This window comes from Miniopterus natalensis, chromosome 12, assembly GCF_054644295.1.
Source record: "Miniopterus natalensis isolate mMinNat1 chromosome 12, mMinNat1.hap1, whole genome shotgun sequence".
Taxonomy (NCBI): Eukaryota; Metazoa; Chordata; class Mammalia; order Chiroptera; family Miniopteridae; genus Miniopterus; species Miniopterus natalensis.
The window spans coordinates 33,292,562-33,303,454 of NC_142092.1; the positions used below are offsets into that span (position 1 = coordinate 33,292,562).

The 10,893-nt window shown below is 47.5% G+C and overlaps 1 protein-coding gene across 1 annotated transcript in view; it reads right to left on the reverse strand.

Annotated features, from left to right (window-relative positions):
• Positions 1 to 6,042, reverse strand: part of KANK1 (KN motif and ankyrin repeat domains 1) — a 180,321-nt gene extending 174,279 nt beyond the window's left edge. Inside the window, exon 1 of the mRNA XM_087822690.1 lies at positions 5,978 to 6,042. The gene's annotated coding sequence lies outside the window, so the exon portion shown is untranslated. The remainder of the gene's footprint in view (positions 1 to 5,977) is intronic.
• Positions 6,043 to 10,893: the final 4,851 nt, after the last annotated feature.

Genomic DNA, 10,893 nt, shown 5'->3' on the forward strand with positions numbered 1-10,893 from the left:
ATGCTTAAATTATCATGCATACGTGCTCTGGTCAACAGTCAACACTGAGCCCAGCCTCCCAGCTATCCCCGGCCAAGGCATACAACATGGGAGCCAAGCCTTCTAGGACCCTCCACACCGGCCCATTCACCAGCTAAGAGCCACAGAGACCTCAGTCAGCATCACAGAGAGCACCCAGCCAATCCCTGCCTCAACCCACAATGCCATGGAACAAGTGTTTAAGCCACTAAATTTCAACATCATTTGATCAATGACAACCACCAGAAGAACTAAAAACATAATCAACTGTTAAGATGCCTGAAAAGAGACTATACTCTGAACTGGGATCAGACAGGAGTGATGGGTATGAGTTATCATTTTAAACCCTTCTTAGCTTTGCATTCTTACAAGGTGCAAATGTGACTTCGGAGATTTAATAATGTGGTATTGCACAACTGAAATTTGCTAAGACTGCAGAACTTAAGTGCTCTAACACTATATACACAAAATATATATAGTGATGATGTGTTAAATAACTAGATGGGAGGAATTCTTTCACAATGTTTACATATATCAAATCATCACGATGTACACTTTAAATATCTTACAATTTTACTTGTCAATTATACCTCAATAAAGCTGGGAAAAAATAAATTTTTAAAATTAAACAACAGCAAACATCTTTAGAACATACTGTGTATTAAGCAGTCTTCTAAGTACTCTATGTGTTTTAACTCATTTAACCCTCGCAATAATCCCACAAGGAGGCTCATTTTATTATGCTCATTTTAGAGATGGGAAGCTGAGGCACAGAGTTGTTCAGTAACTATACCACACAAAAAGTGGCAGAACCTAGATTCAAACCAGAATCTGGGTCCAGAGCTACATTTCCACAAAGATCACCAGGCTCATTCAGCAGTCAGAAGTCACTGGATAAAGGTACAATCTCAAATTGCCATTCACCTGGTCTCCAAACATGTGACTAACCACACTTAGTACATGTCAAGTACCACTGTACTGCCTTGTTTCTTCAAAAACTACGACCTAGACTGCAATGCCCTTTAATCTCCAGCTGTACAGTTTTCAAGGCCCAGTGTCCCTAAATATCACCCAAATCTCTTTACTCAGCATTAATTTCTCCATCCCCTACATTTCCAGAATAAGCCATTAATATTGGATATGCCCATCCTTCTGACTGCTACTACAATTCTGTATCTTTTTATCTCCCCACTTGCTATGAACTCTGTGAAGCTCTTTGCTCTAAGCATTTTTTCCACCTTTATATTACTCTGCTTATTTTCAATAGCTCCCAAACAAAAAATTGTAAGAAAACAGCATCATCCCCTTTATCCAGAGTGATCTATGAACCTTTCATCTCCCCCCTTGAGATTGCTCAGTGCTTTCTCTTCTTCAGAGACACCGGCTCCCTAGTCACTTTCTAAAGACCTCTTTAAAGCTCAGCTCAAGTCTTACTGTTTTTGGAAGCCAATCCTAACCAACCAGGCAAGAAAGACCTTTTCTGACTCAGAACTCATATAAGCACTCAGTATCTGTTAAGTGAACTAAACACTCCTTTGTCACATATAAGAATTCTGCCTAGGTGGTATTGTTAATTTTTATACAGAATTTCTGAACAATAAACTACTTAATGGTATGATTCTTCTTGTATCCCCTAAAGCTCCTAGCTCAGTACCTTTGCAAAAAGTATCTTATAAAGAAAAATACTACGTGATTGGTAAGTAAGATTACAACAGAAGTTATAATTACACTATTTATCAAGAAGACATCAGGGTCAACCTCACCATTATTTTGAGAATTTGTGATTTCAACTAATGAGATAACTGTTTTGCAAGTAACATATTAGCAACTTAAAGATTTCTTTAATTCTATACTAGATTCATGCACAACTTGATTCTGCAGGTAACAGTTGAACAATAAGGATCCGGAATTGTCAAAAGTCAAGTCTCTAGTTTATGAAATAATCCAAAAGTAGTGGAAAACCTGTATGTACAAAGATGATTCGTGCAGCAATGTACATATACCAGTAAAGCTACAAAATTTAACACACATTTCCAATGTTGGTTAGATTATTAAATGAAAACATAACCATGAGATTGTGAACCTGTACAGGAATTAAACTCATGGAGCACTGGCCAGTGTGGCTAAGTGGTTAACACTGTCAGCACCAAAGAGTCTCGGGTTCCATTCCTGGTCAAGGGCTTGTATCTAAGGTTGCTGGTTCGATCCCTAGCCATGGGGTGTGCAGGAGGGAACAAATCATTGTCTCTCTCTCACACAGATGTTTGGTTTTTTTCTCTCTCTCTCCCTCCCTCTCCCTTCCTCTCTTTGTAGAAATCAATAAAAATATTTTTCTAAAAGTACAGGACAGGACAATGGTGGGGAGAGGGACTGGGGAGGGGGTTGGGACAGGGTGGAATGGGTCATTGGGGAGAAAAAGGGACATCTGTAATAAACAATAAAAAATAATAATAAAAAAAATAAAAGTATAGGACAGAGCTCCCATACACTGCTGGTAGACGTATAAACTATACTACTTTGTAATCTGCTTAGCAGTATCTTCTAAACTGAACAGTAGAACTTGGTGATTCCACTCCCGAGTACATTCCCAACACAAACGTGTTCACGTGTATCAAGGTATGTATTAGGATGTTCAAAGTCACACAGTTCACCACTGACAAAAACTGTAAACAACTCAAAGGGCCCATCAACCCTAGAACGGATAAATAATCGGGTATAATTACACAGTGGAGCACTGGCCGGCAATAATGATTGAACTATAGCCACACGCAATGCTGAGAAAAAGTCTATACACATACAGACCCAGACACACAGTCTATGATCCCACTGATCCCATGTATACAGAGCTCGAAAACAGGCAAAACTAACCTATGGTTAGACTAGTCCTTGGGGAGAGATAGTGATTGGAAAAGGGCACAAGGCGCTTTCTGCAATAAGATGGAACACAACAGTCTGTTTCTTGATCTTGGTGCCAGTAGTAAGTTTACACTCATTTTGTAACAATCTGTCATATTGTATGCTATAGTTCAATTTTTTAAATTACGCTAAAAAAAAAAAAAGAAAAAAAAGGCAGAAGCCAAGCCACCCACACAAGAGGCATAAAATTTCCTGTAACATTTGAAACCAAGTTGGCTTCTTTATTTGACTGGAGAGCGGAAGAGAAGTGTGGTGGTTGCGCAAGTCACCTAGCTTCAACTCTGCTCCCTAAAATGTGATTTTCAAAACATGCAAAAATAATCCAACAAATGCCCGAGTAAAATATCTGTTAATTTTTCACTGGGATCCCTTCTGCTGCTTCTGAATCTGCGGATTCTACAGCTACTCCACTTGAACAGGCCTCAGCTCTCACCACACTCCCTTCAGCCGGCCTCCTGCCCCTTCCCCAACTCCTTGAATTTCCTTCAGCTAGACCTTCCTCATCTTCCTCCGCCCTGGGCTAGGGGATTCATGCATGGGGACTATTCCGTGAGCATGAGCTGATACTCACAAAATGAACCCAAGTCTTGAATGTGTGGATTCTACTGGCCATTTGCCTGTGATTTCTTTCTCTGGGGCCACTGTGGATGATTTAAAACAAAACTATGTTTAAATCTGCAATCCTTTTTCCCCTCTAACATCTCAGACACACACACACACACACACACACACACACACACACACACACACACACAGAGCTCACTTTTGCTGAGGCAGAACTGATTTGTGGACTTGGCAAATCTAGAGTGCAGGAGTGCAGAGAGTATCCCAAAGCAACCCTGTGTCCCATGAGGATAATCACATCCCTAATTTGTGTATCCATAGATATAAATATAGATATAGATATAAATATGGACAGGGAGGGAAGGGGGAAGGGGAGGGAGAGGGGAGAGAAACATCCATGTGAGACACATCCATCAGTTACCTCCAGTAGGCACCCTGACTGCGGATGGAACCCACAACCTGGGTATGTGCCCTGACCAGGAATCTGATCCACAAACAGGACCACGTGCCAACCAAACTGAGCCACCCCCCAAGGCTAACTTGTGTACCCTTGAAGAAGGCAATTACCCCTCCATTGGAGGATTCCCCGCCACCCTTAGTCTTTTTTTTTTTTTAAACATATCTTTATTGATTTCAGAGAGAGGAAAGGAAGGGGGGAGAGAGAGACAGAAACATCAATGATGAGAGAGTCACTGATCGGCTGCCTAGCCCGCAACCCGGGCATGTGCCCTGACCGGGAATCGAACCCCGATCTCCCGGATCTTAGGTCGATGCTCAACCGCTGAGCCACGCCCGGCCGGGCCCCTTACTCTTTTTAATCTTCACCTACGGCAGCCTATGCTTAATTTTTCTTCCACTGCCTCAGCAGCAGCACCTTTCCCCCAAATCTATTAAGTGGGAAAGGACTGAAGTTGATAATTGCTCGGTTTTCTCAATCTCTATCTTGGGAAAACTTCACCTTAAAAGGCAGGAGTCCTAGGCCCGGGAAGGGGGAATGGAGAGTGACTGACAATGGGTATGGGGTTTCTTTTTGGAAAATGTCTGGAATTAAGTAGTAATGATGACTGCACAACTTTGTGAATACACTAAAACCCCCTGAATTGTACGCTTTAAAAGGGTACATTTATGGCATGTTTACTGTATCTCACTTTTTTTTATATCTTTATTGATTTCAGGGAGAGAGAGACAGAAACACCAGTGATGAGTCACTGATCGGCCGCGTCCCGCACGGCCCCTGCTGGGGATCCAGCCCACACCCGGGGCGTGCGCCCCGACCGGGAATGGAACCCCGATCGCCTGCATCCCAGGTCCATGCTCAACCGCTCAGCCACGCCAGGCAGGGCTGTATCTCCATTTTTAAGATAAATTAAAGGTGGAGGAGTGCCCAACTTTTTTAGAAAAAGTTAGATGAAGGGAACTAACAGATAAAATGCGAAGTACACCTAAAAAATCAAGTTGAACAAACTCATGAATTAAAAATGAGAAAACCGGCTCTGATTTCAACGCAGCTGGGAGGCGGGGGGCGGGGGATGAGGGTGGGGCAAGAAGCTGACGAGTGCGGATCCCGACGACTAAGAGTCCCGGTGAGCCCCGCGCTCGCGTCCCGATAACGCTCCGTCGGACACTCCGGCAGCACAGGAGCCCGGGAGGCGATGCGCGGAGGCGGCGCTGGGGGACGCCGCAGGTGCTTTTCGTGCTACTCGACCAAAGCCCTCACCAAGTGCCCCCGGTGCGCAGGGCTCCGGACGGCCTGCGGCGCGCACCGCCGAGAGCCCCCCGCGGGCCGGGCGGAGGGGGTGACGGGCCCCGGCGAGGGGGCAGGTGCCCCGAGCGCAGACTCCCCGCGTGTCTGCCTACGCGGCGTGTCAGAGGGGGCGTCCCGGGACCAGGTCCGCTCGCGGGCACTCGCCCCCTCCCTCGGCCGGACGCCGCGGATCCTCCAGAAGCCCACGCGGTCCAGACCGAGTTCCGCAGACCCCCGAGGCCCAGAGTTCCCGCCCCCTCCCCCACCTCCCCGCCCCTCCGACCCTGGCCCGAGTCTTCCAGGAGTCGGCTGAGGGCGACTCGAGGCCACCTGCCTGCTCTGGGGCCGCCAGCCCCTCCTGTGGAGCCGAGAACTTCAAGGGGCGACGTCGCAGGGAGAATCTCGCAGCCCACCCCGAGCTGATGAAAAGGCCCGGGGGCACCGCAGGGCAGCGCCGGGGCCGGGCTTTCCCGCTGCCCCCGGCTGGCGCGCCGCGCTCCCCTTCCACACGGGCCCCGCCGCCGCGCGCGCCAAACCCGGCGACCCGGCCCCAGGCCCGCGGTGGGGCCGCCGAGACGGAGTCCGCGCGCTGTCCTCCGGCCCCCGCCCCCGCCGCCCCGCGCCCCCGGCGCGCGCCAAGTTTGTGCTCCAGCCCCGGGCAGACGCCGGAGCCCGGGCGCCCGCGCGCCCGCCCCGCCGGGGGAAAGGGCGCAGCGACCCCGCGGCCCCACTCACCTCCGAGCGCTCCTCCCAACCTGCCGGGCGGGCGGGCGGCTCGCGGCTCCGCCGGGCTCCGGGACCGCGGCGGGGGGCGGAGCGGAGGAGGCGGAGCCGGCCCCTGCTGGCCAGCGCCAGAATTAAACCTCGAAACGCACGGTGGCCGCCCGAGCCCGGCGACCACGGCCAAGGGGAGAAGTCGGGAGACTAGTAAACCTCGGGCGCCAGGCGAGATGCGACGGCGGCTGCGTCCCGGAGCCCCAGGCGGCCGCCGAAGCCTCCAGGAACCCCGTCTCCCCGCGGCGCTTCTTTGTACCCCGGGACCGGCCGGCGGGAGGGCCCCAGTGCGCCTGCGCGTGGCCCCAACCGCGCGGTGCCCGGGAGGCACCTCCGCTCACCTCCCGCCGCGCGCCCGCCGCCCCCGCACCGCCCGCCGGCCGAGCAGCGCTCTCCGCCCCGGCGCGCTCCTTCTGCCCGCGAGGGTTTGCTTTCCCCCCAGGAGGGACGCAGCCCGTCCCCCAGGGAAACTTGCAGCCGTTCGGACCCGTCCCTCGGACCCCGAGGCGCCCCTGGGAGCCGCTCGGGCGGCCTGCTGGGTACTCGCGTCCCGAGCGCTTCACTGCCACCTCCTTCCCCCGGCTGAGAGTCTGCTCTGCGGCCGCGGGGTGGTTGTCTGGCCGGAGGTGAGAAGGGCCCGTGGAGCGCGCAGGGGTCTCGTTTCCTGCAGGTGCCCGAGCGGGACCGCCCCCGGGCGGCAGAACCTCCCCGCCGCTCCCCGCACCCGCCCGGCGTCTCCCGCGCGTTCGGTCCCGCTCGGCCGAGGCGCAGAACCGTCCGTGGGGAGGGGAGGGTGCGTGTCCGGACGGGCGCAGGGGTGCGGGGAACTCCGAAGAAGACGCAGGGCCAGCCTCGGGAACTGAGGACCAAACTAGGACGTCGGACAGACCCTGGATGCGGAGCAATCTCGGCGGCTGCCAGGGAGAGGAGCCGGGGTCAGAGGCTGTGACGGGAGTCTTCAAGTTGAAGGAGGACCGACATAAAAACCGAATATTACTAGGACAATGAACGTGAATGCCGGCTCTCTAATCCCCGCTTTTCTTAGGGGGCCCTCGGAGCTCTCCCGCACAGCGCGGGGCGTTGCACGCGTCACAGTATTTTTGCAAATAGGGGAAAGTGAAGTCATCAAACCTCAGGAGTTGGAAATGCTGGTCTGGGGGCGGGAGGGCGAAACCAAGGCTTCTCTACTTGTTGGTGGCAAAACACACCTGCAAATTCCTGAGACTGATGGCCTGTGCCTGTTAGGAAGACAGGCACAGGGCCCTCAAAGGTACTGGGCACAGGAAATCTGAGATTTAGTCTCGGCCCCTTTACCAGCTCACTGGGTAACAGGACATAAACTCCCCCTTCTGGGCCTCAGTTTCTTCACCTGTGGAACAGGGTATGTGGCTTCAGTAGGTCCTCTCTAATATTACCCCCCACCCCAATGTCTGTGATTCTATGAAAAAAACAGAAAGCTCCCCAAGGTAATGAGTGGAGAGGGGGAAACGGGGAGGGGGCGCTCCTGCATGCACAAAGTGCCCTGCACCCCTTATTTCTCCTTCCTTGCAATCAGTAAGCATTTATTTCATAGGCCCTCAAATATTGGCAAATCTAAATCAATCAAAAGTATGGTAGACCCGGAATTTTTAGTGGATTTATATTTGAAAATCATTTTTCATCATTTTTCTCTTGAGATACAAGTCACGTATCATGAATTTACTCTTAAAGGGTATAATTCGATGATTTTGAATTCGCAAAGTTATGCCACCATCACCACTAGTTCCAGAACTCTCTCATCATTCCAATAAAAAAATCCATTACAGTCATTCCCCAGTCTCCCCACCCCCACACCTAGTCCCAGACAACCACTAACCTGCTTTCTCTCTCTATGGATGTGCCTGTTCTGGCCATTTCATACAATACATAACCTTTGGGTCTGGCTTCTTAAATTTAACATAATATTTGCAGGCTTCACCCATGTCGTAGCACATATTGGTACTTCATTCCTTTTTTATAGCTGAGTAATGCTCCTTCCTATGGATAACACCACCATTTATCCATTCATGCATTGAAGGACGTTTTAGATTGTTCCTACTTTGGGGCTCTTATGAATAATGGTGCTATGAACATTCATGTACAAGTTTTTGAGTAAACATTTGTTTTCATTTCTCTTGAGTGTATATGTAGGAGTAGAATTTCTTGGCTAAATGGTAACTCGATAATTAACTTTGAGGAAGTAAAAGTTTTTCAAAGTGGCTATACTATTTTACATTCTCATTATGAGGGTTCTAATTTCTCCAAATCCTTGACAACAGTTGTCACTGTCAAAATTTTGATTATTTATATCTGAGTAGGTATGAAGTGGTATCTTCTGGTTTTAATTTGCATTTCCCTAATGACTAGTGATGTTGGGCATCTTTTCATAACTTTATTGGCCATTTGTATGTCTTTGGAGAAATGTCTATTCAGTCCTTTGCCCATTTTTAAATTTTTATTTTTGAATTGTAAGAGTTCTTATATCTGATAAGCGATACTAGCACTTTATTTGATATGTGATTTGTAAGTTTTTCTCCCATTCTGTGGATTGCCTTTTCACTTTCTTCATTGTTCTTTTAAACACATACATTTTTGATAGTCATATATTTACTATATAACATAAGCTAACAGTTTTTCAGACTATAAAAGTAATACATGCCCATTATGTGAAAAAAAAATTTGGAAAAATATAAAATAGGATAAAGAAAAAATAATCACTTATGGCTCCATCACCTAGATATAGCCACTGTAAAGATTATAGCAAATTTCCTTGGGGCCCCCTTTTTTTTAAACTTTATTTTTATTGTTGGCGCTATTACAGATGTCCCCATTTTCCCCACCTTTGCCTGCCTACACCCAGCCCGCCCCCACCTTCCCTCTGCACACAGGCCCTTTTTTAATACACATTATTTATTTGCTATCACCCCCAATGACATCACGTGGTCCTGCTCTCCACACTTGGAGTCATAACAAGGACTCTCCCTGGCAGCACCCCCCTGTTCAGAACCTTCTCTCCCTCCTTTCCCATCAAAACTAATCTGTCCTGTACCCATTCCCTCTAAATTCAGTTAAGCTGATCTAGTATGTTAATAGTAAGTGTGACCACAAGTTATACAAGATTTGCAGTTAAAGAGCAACTGCCCTCATTCTTAGATATACCCTATCAGAATAGGTGTGTGGTGGACCTTCATGTAATGCAATTAGGTATCTGCCGTATACTAGGAATTGTGTACAAATATTAGCCAGCTCCTTGTCTATAAAATGAGAATAATACCACTGTGCCTGCTTAGCAAACTACAGTAAGGATCAAACCTCGTGGAGTGAGTCGGGCTGGAATGGGCCTTGGGTATGCTACAGATAGGAATCTAGATCCCCGAGTATCCTGTATACCAGGCCCCTAAGGAACATGGCAGCCAGGAGATAAATCAGGAGAGAGTGAGGAAGACATCCAGGCAAGAAGTCACCTTTGGGGCAGGCCTTAGAAGTAATTTCCTTCCTCCTACTCTTCTTCATTTCATTTTTTAAAATGTATTTATTTACAATGGATACCACAGTTATCATTGACATTTTTAAAAAGTTTTTGTCATTCTCAAATATTTTAGAGATGTGAGGGTAGGGGTTTTATCTGGCTTCATGCCATAGTGTTAAAGAGAAACCGTGGTGGCAAGAATGTGACTGTGTGTACAGACGCACTCGTGCCCGCGCAATCCTGGGCCACAAGTGAGTCTCAAAGAAAAGGTAAACTGGGGAGTGGGGGGGATTGTGCAGTTGTGACAGCTGGATTCACCACCTGCAGGTCTTTTTCCAGCATCAGCCTTGGGGGTTCTAGATTTCACTAAGGAAAGCTGTGTTCCTTCACTGTTGCCACAGTCTTACTGCCACCAAGAAGTCTTCTTTTTAAGGAATATATATTAATATTACAAAATGCTACTCTGTCACTCACAACCTGGAAGACTTACCTACTGCCAGAGGCTCTTGGTTTCCGCTTCCCAAACAGTGCTTCAACCCGCCTCACTGGAGAAACTGAAAACGGAGAAGCAGAAGGGAATGGTCCATAGGGTGGGCTCTGCTCCTTCCTAGATCCCAAAGCTCCTACCTCAGATTGCACTAGTTGGTTTGCCACTTAGTTACAAGCATTATGAAGCTTCAGAAATGAATGTCAAAGCTAGTTGCTGCCTGTGTCAGAAAACATGTGAGATAATTATCTAAATCTAGAAAGAAAAGAGGACCTAATTGGTTTCAACCGATAACACGATAGCCTCGCACTTGTGGTTCCTGAAGATAACCATTGGAAAGGCGAAGGACTCGATGATGTGTTTGCTTTAGTTATTTTACAAGCAAGTTAGTGTTCAGTTTGCACTAAGCTGCAGCCCTGTTTGAATCCATTTTATATGTTGCTGAAGGACATAACCCTAGTTCAGGAAATGTGAGCTAAGAATAGTCTTTATTCATAATTATAATCTTCATTATATCATTGTTACAATTATAAAATATTTATAGAGGATTCAAAAGGTATATGACATTCTCCTAGGATGCTGAGTGGAGGGATTATGTGTACAAGCCTGTCCCTGTAGAACCACTGTATTTAGAACATTCATTTATTTAACAAATGTTTATTAAGGGCCTACTGTGCCCAAAGCACTGGGTTCAGCTTTATAAAGGACACAAAGAATCTCAAAAAACTACCTGTCTTTTAGGGGAGTTAATACATGTACAAAATTAACTATAATTATAATAGACTTTGGCTTGAGAGAGATATAAAGTATTATTATAATTTAAATAATATAATTTTAATAATAACACTTATTGAGAACTTACTTCTCCTGTGAGGGAGGCATGATTATTTTTCACAATTTGTA